This window comes from Haemaphysalis longicornis, unplaced genomic scaffold, assembly GCF_048455015.1.
Source record: "Haemaphysalis longicornis isolate Haplotype H1 unplaced genomic scaffold, Haemaphysalis longicornis Haplotype H1 scaffold_10, whole genome shotgun sequence".
Classification (NCBI taxonomy): Eukaryota; Metazoa; Arthropoda; class Arachnida; order Ixodida; family Ixodidae; genus Haemaphysalis; species Haemaphysalis longicornis.
Genome location: NW_027526204.1, coordinates 11,106,612 through 11,122,558, shown reverse-complemented (window position 1 = coordinate 11,122,558; position 15,947 = coordinate 11,106,612). Strand labels below are relative to the sequence as shown.

The 15,947-nt window shown below is 47.3% G+C and overlaps 1 protein-coding gene across 3 annotated transcripts in view; it reads right to left on the bottom strand.

Moving 5' to 3' along the window:
• The window catches only part of LOC144158171 (putative protein kinase C delta type homolog), a 493,518-nt gene that overhangs the window by 302,761 nt on the left and 174,810 nt on the right, over positions 1–15,947 (bottom strand). The gene's annotated exons all lie outside the window — the stretch shown is intronic.

Genomic DNA, 15,947 nt, shown 5'->3' with positions numbered 1-15,947 from the left:
GCGCATCAAACCCCCAAAGTAAATGAAAATAAATACAAAGGTAGAAAGGGAGTGGTTTTGTTTTTAACAGTTAAACAACCACGATGAGGCATGACAGCAACGCAAATACAAAATTGAGGGAAGTTTTCAGAAAGGAGTTTATTATATGAAAGCACACAAAGAAATGTAAGGGTGGGCCATTGCTCATCTAAAGTGCGCAACCCGACACTCCGGGGTCGACGCCATCTAAGAGGCTTTGAATCGTTCCGCAAGCGACTTTCTTTCCATGCAATAAAGCGGGGAATTGCGAGAGCTCCCTCTGAGTGGATCCGGCGCATCTCACGTCTAATAAAGCTTTGGGGCCCTGTGCAGATGCTCTGGGAGGCCCACCATCTTCCCGTTTCATCTTTCGTTATGAGTGGCACCAAAAGATGAGAGAGGGAAATCATTACGGGGAACTTTTTTTCGACGCCGGGTCTCTCCACTTTCCGAATTTATGCTCAACGCCCGGCGACCACGCAATTTTGCGGACTGAAGAAGGTCGCGTTTTGCAGCATGCCCCTGAACATGCACCAACTTGACTTTAAGTAATGGGTTTTGCTCGGCTGTTTTTGATTCCGCTTTGGTTTTGAAAGGGTTGGGAGTATTCTTTTGTTATGCGGTCACCCCGCTCGCCAGATATGAAGCAACCGAAGCAGGCTCAGCAAAGTTGAATAAATCATGAATTATAAGAAGCAATGTACAAACGTTCGTACTAAATGTTTAAAAATGGGTTTGTAACGATAATAGGAGCGAAGTATTGGGCAAGCTGCTAGGCGTTCCTTGCAAAAGAAAACTTCTGAAAAGTCGAATATTAAGCAGGATTGTAAACGACACAAATCGCTGTACTCGCCATTAAGCTTACCATCAGAACACCCAGGCATATCGGAACCTTACTAACTCAAACTACCTTAGCTCTAAACTTTAGTTGAATGCAGAAATTTTCTAATCGCAAACTGAACCGCGTGCGTCGTCCATGTGCCTTTATCCTCTTACCTAAAATGGTTTTCCAGGCATTCTTCATATAATTAGAAATCTTTGGTACGAAACATTATGTGAACACCATCCATGAACGGAGTATAAAATGTCCGGATTCAAAAGCTGTAAACTAAAAAAACAGTTTACAGATTAACGCACCGAAGCTACAATTGGGCTTAAGGAGCGTAGTAACGAGGTCCCAATTGATTTAGACCACCCGCGGAATTTTAAAATGTACCGAAATCTCCACACGAACCGTTGGCGCTTTTCTCTTCCATCACAAAATTGGCCGCGTACCTGCTCCTTTCGTTGCAAATGTCGACAAGGGACGATAGTCTTTGCCGACATTTGCCAAGGAAATGCCCCCCTTCGCTTTCCCGCTCACCTCTCATGCAGTTCCTGTTCCGTCGCGCTCCTCCCAATGTAAATAATCTAAAGGATTGCTCAAGTTGATTTAAATTTACCGCGTTCCACCGCTTCAGGCCGGGTGCCTCGATGCCAGCGCTTCCGTACGGCGGATACGCGCGTGATTTGAGGCGCCCTACTTCAACGTTTACAGAAACGCGTTGCCCTAGTCCACGTGCGTTCCAAGCAGAACGTGAAACCTACATAGTGGAAGCTTTCGTAGCTGTTGCCGCTTGATTTCTTAAAATGCCGCCAGAAGCTTTAGTTGCGCGGGCGACAGCAGGCGGCAGTGTGTATTTTTTCTGCAGTGGATGTAGTATTTTATTTCGCAATAATCAGGGATCTATGATTTGTTTTATAAAGGAAGACTGTAAATATCCCCTGTGTATTAATTTCGGGACTTGTATTAATGCCTTGTACTTTGTTCAACAATGTTGACAAGCATCAACATATAAACCGGACTTGGACGTTGCGATTTGGCTGTGAGTATATAAGACTACTGCGCCGACTTCGTTTCACTTTGGCCGGGTGGCTAAATCGGGTGACAGAGAGACAGACAGACATACAGACCAAAATGTCTGGGTTTGAGTAGCCCAGGAAAGACTATCGTCTCTAAAAGACGGCCGCCGTGGTCGGGTTCGAACACACGTCCTCGGCCTTACCCACTGAAACACCGCGGAGAGTTCAATGCACTAAGCTGAAACACAGAGAGTTACTTTATGAAAATTATGTGGAAGCAAAAACATTTCTGCAAAGAAGCCTAATCTGACGCGGGTTGTCTGTCAGGGCCTCCCGTTTGGATATTTCTAATCGGTTGTCTGTACAAATGACACACATGAGGAACACGTAAAGGGGCCATGCAGACAAAACACAAGTTTGGTTCATTCGAAAGATTGCCTCGTTAGAATCATACACTACAGTTAACGCAAACTTAACAGAGAATGGTCATGCAACTCACAAGCTCATTTCCTGCAGGCAGTAACATATATGACGCAATATCTATAGCCATGAGATTGGCTAAGGCCGGCAAAAGCAAACGCAAGTTAGGCAGGGCTTACGAGCTTGCTGAACGAGCTATTATCGCTTAAAGGGGCCCTGAAAGAGCTTTTGTCGATACATGGGTGTTCGCATTTTCAGGTAAATCAATGTCCTTTTAAACACCCCCTTCAAGAATTTTGTTAAAGTGATGAGTACAGTGAAAGCTCGGTAATTCGACCCCCGTTCATTCGGAAAATAGATTCATTCGAACTGCGCGTGTTTCCATCAATTACAGTGAAACCTTGTTAATTCGAACTCGGAGCGGCCCGAAAATTTGTTCGAATTAAAATGAGTTTGAATTAACGACAGCTATTTAATTACAAATAACTTTGCCAGGATCGCTGCGTCAGTTCGAATAAACCACAAATTCGCATTAGGCTATTTCGAATTAACGACTTTAGACTGTACATACCGCGGTCTGTGGAGCGAAACTCTCGTTAATTCGGCAAATTTTTAGTGCCCATCGCATCGGGTAATTCGACCTAACGTCGAAGCCTGCGAGCTCGCCCAGTCGACACCCAGAGAGCACAAAAGAAAAAAAAGAAGACACTGGGAAGAGCAACGGTACTGCACAGATCAAAACAGAAACAGGCGCCGCATAGGCCAGTCGCTCGGCCATCGGCATCGTGCTGAACTGCCAGTCAAAACAGCTGATGCACCGCAACCACAGAAGGCGACAGCTGTGTCGATGACGTCTTGCTTCCTATCGCGTGACTCGCCGATTACATATCCATCGACGACAGTGTCGCCGTTGCCGTGCAGCTGACCGATGAATAAAAATTTTAGGACGCGATAGGCGGCGACGACGACGATGCGTCGGAAGGTGACAACTGCGACTAACGGCTACAATCACCGAAACGCACGGTAAAAGAAACCGCAAAAAGCATGCCCGTGCTGGAGGGCTTTTGTGAGCAAATTCCGCATGTGCCGCAGAGCTCCTGGCCGCTATTAGAGCTATTGGCGGCGCTTGAATTCGCCTGAAGAAACAGACAAAGATTGTAAACTTCTTTCACAAATAAGGGCAGCTCATGGTTGGGAAAATGTAACGTTTTGTAGTTAATTCGATATTTCGACAATCGGTTTATTCGACAACTTTTTTGCGGTCCTACCAGTGTCGAAATAACCAACTTTTACTGCATTTGGTTGACCTATAGAAAATCAGAACATCGATTTTTGACCCGCGGCGAAATTACTCCTCGTTTCGTCCACCTCCTCGCACCGCGCGAGCGTGACTGCCCATGATGCCCCGCTTCTCGGTTACGTTTTCAAGAACACCCGGATGTCGTCTGCTGCGATATTCTGCGCCGCAGCATCGCTCGGGCACGGGGCCCACTCATTTTCTGCGTTCCGTTTGGGCCGTTCCTTTATAATTTTGCTTATGAATCCTGCACTGAGCTCAGGATTGGGGCGGGGCTTTTACGCTTTCACACCACGCCGAAATATCATGCGAAAAGAGAACGGACGAGTTCGCGGCGACGACATACGCTGGTACATACGGGAGTCGAAAATATGTGAGCGAATTACTAAGGAATCGCCTCAGAATTTGTCAGAGTTATCACGGGAGCACATGCGTTCTGAACCGACGTCGGTTTTTATATTGCTTAATTGGCTGCTCGTTCGCGGCAATGTCGAGCTTTGTGGTGCTGTGATAACGCCATGCGCGCGCATACACAGGCCGTTGTGGTATTCCATTCCGTTATTCCGATCGGTTCTAAACGTTTATAATCGTAACGAGACGCAGCCGAAGGGTTGCACAGTACGGCACAAGGACGTCTTTTAGAATGCGTCGTGCATTCCATTTCCTCCCCCCTCCCCTTACTTTCCGGAAAATATCTACGCGACTCTGTGTTCATCTACTAGACAAATACACCGTAACGGACATTACGTGCGGTGTCCGACGTGCGCAGAGCTGCCAATTGCGACATTCGGAGGGCTTGGTTGCCGGCCGCGGCCCTATATCCCCCCCCCCCCCCCCCCACCCTCGTGTCTTGTTTAAATGGATGGGAGCAAACTATGTTTAATCTATGGAAAGACACACCAATTTTGCAAAATAAACACATGAGTATTTCGTCCTCTGATATATACTCACAGCACGAGTTCAAAACTGAAGAAATCGTGCCTATGACTTAAACGATGCATTGACGTTTGATATGGTGTTTTACAGTTCAACCAAAATGTTTTCTTTTCGATTAACGCATATCATTCGCAACAACGCCACTTATAAAGCAGAGAAAAAGCAGTACCCAGCCGGGATTCGAACCCGTTACTTTGAGTGAGTGTGCCCGAGGCTTATAGTTTACTGCGGCACAAAAAAAAAACTAGATGCTACATTGAAACCCAACCTTTGTGTCACATCCATGTTTTCTACCTGATTTCAAGGATTTCTGGCTGGCTACCAGAACATTTCTTGAGTAAGAGTTGCGCACTAAAGTTTCATAAAGCCCCCACCATAGCTGATCTCGAGCAACAGCAGTGTTTTGGCTGCGACTGCGATTTCGCCCTGTGGGAATAGTGCTCGCTGTGCTTTTGTTTTACGCTTTAGGCTAAACCATTTGGTCGATATTAATTCCTTATCACCCAATAAACCTTCCGTAACTTCTTTTCTGCTATTAACTGAGCTTGTATTTTCTGCAGGCCTTGCTCTTCGCCCATGAATATCCAGTTTGCAACTACGGGAAACGAATTCTCGCGAAAGCGCCATTCAGTGTACTTGTCTATCTTAAAAAATTAATCCCTCACCGACAACCTCCCCAGCTACCCACTACTCATCACGAACCCACAATTTTAAGTTTTTGTTTTCATGCACCCGTATCGAGTGGAATAAGTTAACTCTCCACTACAGTGGGGTCGTAGATTAAGAATTCACGTAACCCTATTTTGTTGTATGTGCTTGGTTTTCTCACCCTGCTTAGGCCGAATATCTGCAGATTGTAAATAAATAAATAGGATGTAGCAGCCATCTTGCACTACAGTAAATGGTGTTGCACAAACACGCCGTTTGAGCAGGTCGGGCAGGCAGCCTCTTTACCAACAGATTCGGTGCTTGTTATCAGTAGTTCCAGGTACGCAGTACCTCGTACCCTTCAGAGCTCTGAATCCTCGCGGCGGATAAGATCGCCCCACCAAACCGGATAAGTCAAAGTCTCTGTGTACACGTGCGAATCACCTAAGGGTGTTGTCGGAGGTTACAAATATAGAATTCAGGGCTTTTCCAAAACTAGCAAGAGGAAACCATCCAGGAAGATTTAAAAATAAGGTACCGACTTCTAAAAAGGTTCTGTATGAGCACGAGTCTAGTTTTATATAGCACCTGCAGGCAGCCACAGACGAGTGCACCGTGTTCTGGAGACTGCCTGCCTGTCGTCGTGGTTAAACCAGCTCGTCTATCACGTTGAGCGTGGCCTCCTCCTACTTGCATTACACATAGCACCCAGCATACACAAAGCTGCTTTCTCCTCCGGAGCACGAGATATTCGAGGGTGTATGTGGCTGTTTCATTGAACTGGAAAAACCAAAACAACCGGAGACGTTCCAGACAGGCCAAATTGGGTACTCCAAGAGGTGCTACAGACCACCGGGGCCAATGTGGCGACAGAGGGGCCTAACTTGTCAAAGGGCCGGCTAGGTAATGCAATTGTGTCCCCTTCTTTGACGGCCAGATATTTCTCTCCATATTCGGCCTTCTTATATATCTGCTCCTGATTTCTGCGCAAATTAAGCTTCGCGTGTGAGCGTCACGTTACATGTAAGACACACCAAAAAATCTAAGTAAGACCTGCAATAAATAAGCTCTCCAATGATGTTGATTTCCGGCAATATTGGTTTCCACGTCAGGAAGCTTAGAACGTGCCCGGTTGACTGCTCTTACTTGTACTGCGTTTAAGGAATTCATAATTGATGTGGCCAATCACGATGCATGTAGAAAAACACCTCTCTGTATATCAACTCGTGACATGACGTCCTGTTATTTCGCGTAATTTCTTTTCGCATAAATACACCACATGCTATACGGGAGAAGTAGAGACGTGACAGGCCCGTTGCCAAAGGTTCGTATTATTGTATCAACTGCAATCCACCTATTAGCACTACATGAACACGAAGGTGTACTGGCGCGCTATACCAATCAGGAAGAGAAGGGAATCCCGTACTGGTGGTCGGGTTTGCCTTAAAACATATATTGTGACTGTGACCAAGGCGTCGAATACTTTGGTGGCTTTTTTGGTGGCTGTCTATAGTCCTGCTTGTAACAAAAACAGGATGACTGAACCAAGTAGTGAGCCGCCTTCCGCTCCCAACTTGAGATACCTGCACCCCGATTCAGTTTTTTCAGAAATGATGTGAAATTTCATTGATGTGAATTTCATTGATGTGAAATTTATTAAACGGCAATATCAAGGAAAGATGACAACTTGCGTGACAAACAGAGCGCAATTTTCGGAACACTGCAAGCCGGATTACAGTGTTGTCGGACGGTCTTACCCAACCGTCTAAAGGACAGTAAGCTACTTAAAAATTTCCTCAGAATGGGTACCGTGACCATCACAGCGCTGCATCAAGCAATATACCATCTCGACATCCAGCAACTGTATGACAGTGCCGAAATGCACCGCAGTGCTGGACACAATGGTTCTTCAAGAACTGCGTTCGATAGCTCACCAAAGCAAATGTGACATCTAACGGGCCTTCATCACTGATGTTGTGCTGCCAAGCCACGTGTTTGTCCTAAAAATTTTGTCAAAACGCTTGCGCGGAACAACAACGAAACTCTACTGCCAAACAGTCGTCATTCGGCACTTCCGCGAGGTTTTCCAGAAAACTTTGCCACTCCGACGCCCTGAATTGAAAGTTCATCAGACCATACCACCGAATGCACGCTATCATAGAATACCTGGAATATACAGTATTGAAAAATAGAATTTGATTAGAATATACATGGTTGGGACGCAAAAAATTAAGGAGAGCTTCAGTGCTTATTATATTTTTCTGCAACCAGTGCAGAGACTTCTGTCGATTATTTCTTCACTAGTGAACGCAATCTTTTAGGCTTTATTCTCTTCTTACGTACTAGATATTTGGCAAAATTGTAATGCCCGGAGTTTTGTGCTTATGCCTTAAGCACCCCATTGAAGATTGTAAGTATTGGGGTAAAGATAATTGTTACTCAAAGGCTGTCATTGGAATGTTTATATATACAGAAAAGGGAATTTTAGTTGTAGAAGCTGTATGTAAAGCAGTAGAGCGCAGCAGTGAAGAGCCGTGGAGTAGTATATACCACCTGAAGATAACTACACTGCGCTTGGTTATGACGTTGAATGGGCGTTTTAACTTTTCGCCTCCATCGAAAAATCTCTCCACGCACCGGGATCAGACCCGCGACCTCTCCATCAGCAGCACCCTGTTTAGAAGATTAGCCACCGCGGTAGATGCATCAAAGCAAGGAGTGCCACTCTAGCCAGAAATAGCGACTGCCTGCCAGCCAGCTGAAACCAACGTGACGCAGGTGCCCCAGTGGGCGGTCAAGAGCTGCTACAGAGGGGCGCATATGCCGTATGAACCATTGTCGTCAGCGTGTACAACAAAACAGGCCAACTAGCTAATTATTTCCCTGGTCCACTTAGTAATGCAGTGCATCTTCCGCTGAAATCTCTTGACTGAAAAAAAAAACACAAAAGGAAGCGTATTTTTCCCACCAGGATAACTACATTTGAGTCGGACAGTCCTTTCTCGTCTCCGCGCTCTCCGGGCTTGGCCCTCCGAGCGGGCACTCTAGATCTCAGGCTGCGCACAACTTGCCGGCTGTGGGAATAAATGGAGTCTGCGCCTCTTCGCGCACAGCACAGGCTATGTCTCGGCCCGCTGCGCCAGGACTGGCACAACGGTGGGGCTGCCTTTTATGGCCAGACACATTACCATTCAGCCACTGTACCACACCTCGGTGTTAAGCGGCCCGAGTTCATTGAAATTCCTGTCGACTGTTGGAGCGTATAGTGAAGTCGAGCTTGGAAGTGAACGTGCGTGGACTCAAGTGGAACAGGGGGGATGAGGAAAAGCGAGAAGGATGTTGGGAAACTTTCGCCTGGCCCATCTGCGCATCTGCAGCAGACCTTATCTCTGCAGTTAGTTACACTGATACATTATTTTCTTGTTTGAGGCTGTTAAGTTTTGTGCTGTTCTGAGGGAGCAGGGTTAATCCTCGAACTTGGTAGACAAACAGGTGACATTTTTGCGAGAACAAACTCGATTGAGAAGTGGCTGCGGACAAAAACTGCGAAAACTTCGCGAGGTCCGTTGTAGGCCAATCTGTTGTCGGGCTAGATACTTCCAAGCAAAAATAAACAGATAATCAGTTTTTGTGAGCAAAGATTCCAATGGAGAGTGTTTCTTCTGATTTTGTCTCCGGTTTTGCTGCACGCCGATACCTTGGCCAAAGCAGCAGTGCCTACAGACGCGCAGAAAACAATGCACTACACTTGAAAATGACAAAACACACAGTCGTACAACGAAATGAATATTTGTTTGCCACAAAAATTTATTCCGAGAAATGTTTTCCACCTCGGAAACAACACCTAGGCCCGATTGCATTCTGGTACAAGGAGAATTCCCAGCTTAAAGGGTATGAGCGAAGGCACTGTACTGATAGCTGCTTGTTTTTGCGGAGGTAAGAGCCAAAGAATTTTGACTACTATGACGAGACCTCGTCCTATGAAGTATTATGTTTTCTCCCTGAGAGGTGGTAAGACAACTACTGTTTCTGTGGGTTTGTGATTTGTGAATTTCATTTTATTGCTTTCACTGTGAACGGGAGTCCTCCCGTCTTCATACCCCAAATTTAAATCACAGCTTTACGATTTACGAGTTCAAGTAGCATTTCATCTTTTCTCGTACGTGGTTCGCATATAGCTCCCACATAGCTTACCTTTTACACGCGTGTTATGCGGAAAAACGTTATTACTGTCGCAAGTATTCTTCGAAGAAAATAAAGATAAGGGTAGCCTTCTGCGCCCGTTGGTACTCCATAATACCAACAAATAACTGCGGCATAAAGAGGGACACGCTAGACACGGGAACACGCTGTGTCTGTCTAGCCTCACGTCGCCGTGTCCCCGTTTTTTGCGAATTTATTTGGAGAAAGTAATCACATCGCAGCCGTAGAGATACTGGAAATATGATGCTACCAATTTAAATTGTTTTTCAGTATGATGCCCACTTGCAGTGTTGGACCTCGGAAATAATAGAATATCTAATTTTATAAAAATTAAAGCCGTTCCAGTCAACGTCAAAGCTGTCGTAAATGCAGAGCATAGATTCGCCATAACGGCCTTTGGCACCGTTATCCGCTTACTGCTACTACCCATCACGCTCTTCGCCTCCCTGTCTCACTTCTCTCTTGATGAATTGAACGGAGGTTTGTCCAAAGCAGTTCAAATTTCCCGCCTTCGCAGTGCTCGCGCGCCCCCTACCTGGAACGAACAGCGCGAGTGGTTCTCGCACGTGCCGGCACCTTTCTGCGCAGTCCACAACGCGTTGTTTTTGGCGGTCGCATCTCCCCGCGAGGGGGACTCGAGTAAATGCGTCGCATAGGGGGTGGGTGTATTGCGTTAACGTTTAGTGTTTGGGGAGTTGGTGGTAGTGAATGCGTTGTATCAGCAGCTTCTTGACGTAGTTTGAATGAGTCAAGGATGTAAGGCGCGTTCGTAGCCTCCCATTCTGTGTCGGCTTTGTGGCGCAGTGGGTAGAGCACCATGTACATTGCGTTCCGCCCGCAGGGTCGAGGGATCGAAACCAGGTGCCGGATAGTACATTTTTATATATAGTGTAGGGGGAGGGGTGCGGACAACGACGGTGCGGACCACGATGGACGTCAACGCGGGTGACATTGGGAGTTACTGAAATGCTGTGCATTTAAAATTGACCCCTGGTACCTGTTTTCTCGCTGCGCCGTCAGTAGAGTTTCAAAGAAAATACAGCAGGTGAAAATGTGATTTGAAAATCCAGCACCAGTGTGGAAAAAATATGCTGACAGATGGTACACAAAATAGCGGATCCACGGCACACAAAATGAATGCTGCTGCTAAAAGGCTCGGCGCTACCTTGCTCTGCTCTTGGAGCGACTTTTGTTCCGGTGTCTTTCCTGTGCGGTCCCGCAAACATCACTTGTAGTCGTCCCTTTTTGTGTGCTCGGCAAGAGGGGCGGGGCATGCACGCGTGATGAGCTTCACGCGCTCAGCGTCACTCAAGGACGTCTGCACGGCTGCTGTGTCAAGCCTGCCACGTGATGCAAGACCAGGCGAGCTTGCTAATTACGCAATTACCATCAGGCGATAAAGAAGTTATGCCCCACTAAATGTCATATTCGCTTGGCGATGCAAATGCGCGGGTGGGCTGGGTCATACTACCCAAAGAAGACACTATAAGTAAAAACTAATGGTAATATTAAGAGGGCACGTGCGCATTCTCCAATCGGATGCAGAAGCTGAGGTCCTTATAAATTGTTCCTAGTTCATTCTTATTGCTCACATTTGACACCACCAGCCAATCAAAGAAACACACCGTGTGATCACATTGATCACATGGGAAGACAACGCCACCATCCGTGAACAACCTAAACAAAATGACAGTACGCGTAACAGAAACCAAAAAAACTGATGTTTATCAAAATAACAGCGGTAACAGTGCGCATCCTTAAGAAACTCCAGAGGAAACACTACAATTGAAGAATTGTCCACGTCAACGTACTGTGTAACTATAGAGCTCAGAGAAATTTATTGGGCTGGTTTCGTAAAGCACGGCTTTCCTTGCCTCTCCTCTCAGTTTCCCGGGTGCTGCTGCTGCTGCTGGTGGAAGCCTCAGGGCACGCCGTCGGTTTCATTTTACACCCTATGACGCTGTTCCCACGTATCGTGCCTTCGCGGCCGGCAAACCAACTAGCGGAGGGGCGTCCGGGGAAGCCCCTGTTCATGCTGTGTCTAGTTCTGTGAGGTTGAAGCCGGTGGCGTCTAAACAGCGTGCTCGCTACCAATAGCGTCTTCACTGCGCGAACCGTCAATGTGTGCTGGCTGGAAGGCGGGAGGTAAGGCGACGACGTGTAGCGACCATGAAAGAGGACCTGCATTGTGAGCACTGCGCGGAGAAGCGACAAGCGTAGCCACCGATGCCGCTCAAGCGACTGATGCGCGCCAGTCAGTTCGGTAGGCACCATGGGCTGTGGTCTATTGTTCAAATAGCCGAAGGGCTTAACCACACTCTGAGGCAAAAAGAACTAAAAGTTCGTCTTCTGCGGGGCTAACGACCTCTTCCACAACCATTACTCCCATTGAAAACTAAATGTGAACGAACGAACGATTAGTCCGCCAGCCGGTTGGTCTGTTCCGATACTCCCCAAAGACTAACTGCTGAAAGGGAGTCGCGGAAAGAAAATCAGCCTAATGAATGGGGCCAGGATTGGCGCGAAAGTCACGATTCGGTGACTGGAGCGTGCGCGGGTAAAGGCTACTTTATGCATGACGCAAGCAGAAGCGGATAGGTAGCGGAAAGAAACAGGAACACGAGACTAAAGATATATACGTTACAAGAGGCAACAGGCTAACATAATGTTCGCGATAGATGAAAAAACGCCCGACGGGGTTTTGTCGCAATTCCGGGGTGTAGACGTGACGACGCGTGCGGGGTTGACCGAGGAGCCACGGCTAGGCTGGCTCGATGACCGTTGCATAGGGGGAGGGGAGAGACTTTGACTAGTGGAACAAGGGCGAGAAAAGTTTTCTAACCTTGTAGTCCTTCTCGCCCTTGTTCTACTAGTCAAACTTTGGGCGCGCTCCACTCCCCCTGTGCAGCACCAACTAGCCCCTACAGATGCCCCGTTAATCGATGACCGGCTCTACACCACGTCGGATGCCGGTACAGGACACCGGGCAGGCCTCGTCTACATTGCACATGGGTCACGGTTCGATGGCGTAGCAGCCTACGGTTCCACCTCCGGGTGAACATGGACGCGCGCTCTCTCGTCCAGCGTGTCACCAGCTCCAAGAGAGCCACAGGTTTTCTGGATCAGCGGGGAACGGCTGTCGTGAAGAGCAGCGGTTCAAATCGAGGTTTTCACCGGAGAATGATCACAGGGCCGCGCTCTCAAGCCCAACGCGTCACAGGCGTCCACTGATTCTCGGGCCCATTTAATTCTCTGCCACCGCTATCTGCGCGCTCAGTGTCCTCTTTTTCCCCGTCCACCGGCACCTCATCCCACCCAGCACCAGCAGGGATCGTACCACCGACTCCCACAACAATACCCGAGGAATTTATTGCGCTACCACTAGTAAAAAACTAGGCCAGGCCGCCGGTTGGGAGTACTGCACCGCGTGCAGTACTTCCGATAGAGTCACTGCAACTGGTAACCGTGCAAGCGAACGTGACCGCGATTTGCGCTTTGCGCTTTGCTAACGATAGGGACTACTGCTCAGTTCGATGCTGTACGGCCATAGTTTCGACCATAGTTTTTACTCGCAAAGAAAAATCGACTCGTCGCCAAGTTGAGACAGGTGGCTAGGTGATCGGACTTCTCATTTGTTTCCGCACAAATTAGCGCAAACTAAGTATATTCTTAGTGTTCGCTGCACATGCTACGTGCTCCAGGTATCGTATGTAAAAGCGGCTGTCTGTGTGATTGTCAGGATAGGGAAACAGACCGTAATTTCCTCCATAGGCGACACCAAATTCGGTGTTGCTAAGCCATTAATTCTTCAAGTTAGCGCTGCTACACGATCCGGACTGCGAAATGCAGCCGGATTTTACAGTAGTTGCAGCGTTCTCATAGCTTTCGTGCACAAGCAGTATATGTACCGAGTGTAAAAGATAACTTTAAGATGGTTAGAGCGAGCATTTTTAACTTTAAGTTGTTGTCATCAGCAGCTAATGCTTTTTCTCGTCTGTTAAACATATTCATATTTATAGCTACCACTAGTTATAGCTACTCCGGGTGAACATGGACGCGCGCGCTCTCTCGTTCAGCATGTCACCAGCTTCAAGACAGCTCACGGGTTTTCGGGAACAGGGGATAAACGCTTGCTATTCTCACTAATCTTTCCCTTATTGTTGACGAGATTGAAATTTTTTTATTGGCCGTTATTACCTAACGCGAATCGTGTGCAACAGTGTGTATTAACATAACCTCGCCAAGAAGCGTTTGTCCATCGCGCTTCGCCGCTCCTTGCCATTACCCGCCGCTCGACTAACCTTAGGCGCTTTTCTCATAATGAGTATTTATATTTTCTCCCGTGGCACAATGTAAAAGCCCCACTGAATGCAATGACTTGTGTTTTGCAAATCTAAAATTGTCCACAGACATATGCACGAAATGGCAACGGCGACGAGGGGATTAACGACGCAGCAATGAGACTAAATGCATGCGTTTCGGCTTCCTGTTACTCCTTATAGATCGGCCGGTACGAACATTTAGTCCGCATTTGTGCACACGGCACACACTCCGCCACAGTTACTTCACTTGAAGATGACCGGTTCGCCGCGACAACTAGCGGCCGTATTTTAGTCCATATTTTGCTCCCTTTTGCCCCAGAGTGCACTAATGTTCGGTGGTGATGCCAGACCCAAGTTCATTTTGAAGCAGATATTGCACGATGAAGGCTTCGCTTTACGTTGAATCCCACCTACGCGGGGTCCTTCAATTTTCTTTTTGTTGGTTATAAAATTAGATTCGGACCCTTTTTATGCTTGCCGCATGCATAGAGAATTACCTGTTAACACGTAACTCGTAACACTTGTCATTAAGTTTATTTGTGGTATTGGAAACTCCTCGTCATGACAAAGGGGAGGAAAACATTGGACAAGCGCTCATCCAGTGTTATCGTCCCCTTTGTACTATTGCTGTGAAGGTGAATCTGCAGCAAGTAGCCCGGTTTTCCCCGCTACTTATCATGTATAACTGCAAGCCCAAACCTTTGTTATCGCAGGCGCCGCAGTGGATGGCTACAGAGCATATTTAATCATTCGTCGATCTTTCAAGTGAGCAGGAACGACGCAGTTAGAGCGCATGTGGTTGTGCACCTGTATGAAAAGATACGAAATATTTTCGCAATACATGCAATAGAAGCGGCGCAATACGCAAACAAAAGGGGTCCGATGCCCCGCCCCCATCTCGGCGCGCGATGCCGGAAGACCGAAGAACGGAGGCGAAAACCGGCCGGAAAACGTCATACCTGGACTTCCGGCCGGAGCGGGCGCCTCTGTCACTTCGCACTTTTCGCCGTGTTTCCTGTAGAGGCTTTCCACAGAAGAATGGCATTTGTTGTTGTTGTTGATAGCACTTGTTTGTGCAATTTTCGTGTTCAAAAAGTATGCACGAACGCCAAACGAACAATACGTTATAATGCCGCATTCCTAAGCATGATAATACCGCGCCGGGATGTTTTATAACCTACGGAATTGACAGCCGAGGTGGCTGTGCTTGATGACAGAGAATATACTACACTATGTTAGACACTTCGTAAAACGCTCCAATGCGTTTTTCCTTGTTTTCTTTCTGATGCGACGAACATGAATGTCCACATTAGATGCCAGATTTAGGAATGATGGTGAATACTGCTGTACTTTGGCACGGGATGTTTCGGTCAGTTCCACAAACAAAGCCACATTTGTTCAGGAAATACCTGTTTTGTTAACCGCGTCGGTTTTCTTTCTCTGGGGGCTTAGAACAGTGTTCAAAAACCCAATTTTTGGCGAAACTAAACCAAGGTGCCAATCCTGATAGAAGTTCTCGCCCGGCTAATAGGTAAACAGTATTTCTACAAAGTGAAAGAACCAAGACCCCCACATTACTTATTTTGCAAGTATATATGCCACGAGAAGGTAATGTTTGTCTGGAATGGAAAAACACCGCGACCAACCACCACCGTACCACAATTTGTGGGTGAGTGCGGGTGCCTAATTCTTTGCCCAAGATTTCATGTGCCTGCATGTTATAACCTGGCAAGCACTTGTTGCCGCCGAACCTCAACTGTGCTCTAGCGATAGTCGTTGATATATATAACAATGGGACTAAAAAGTAGGAGCGAAGAGTAATATACGGCATTTGACTGACTAGCGCGGTAAATGCTTAACTGTAGAAATGCTGAAACAGGCCAACGATTCATTATCACCAACGTTTGGTGATTGTTACCCAAAGTAATGCAACTACAACGTAACCGCCTTGTCCGACTGGTCTGCTAATTATAGCGAGGTGGCCGTAATATTGTAGCAGAATGCGCAACGCACACGCGGACATCAAGCCCTACTGGAGCCGATAATGCTGTGGAGGCACCAGTATGCTACAATGTTTCAAGAATAAATGCAATTCAAGCAGTAAGCCGCCACTCATCCAAATGCAGCTCGCGATTGGGAGGCGCCTTAGCGCCTCTGCCCAAGTGGCGCGCGCGCGCGCGTGTGGGTGTTTGTATGGGGATGCTTAAGGGAGGTGGGGTGGGCGACAGCGAACAAAGGAAATTCAGAAGCAGAGTCCGCTT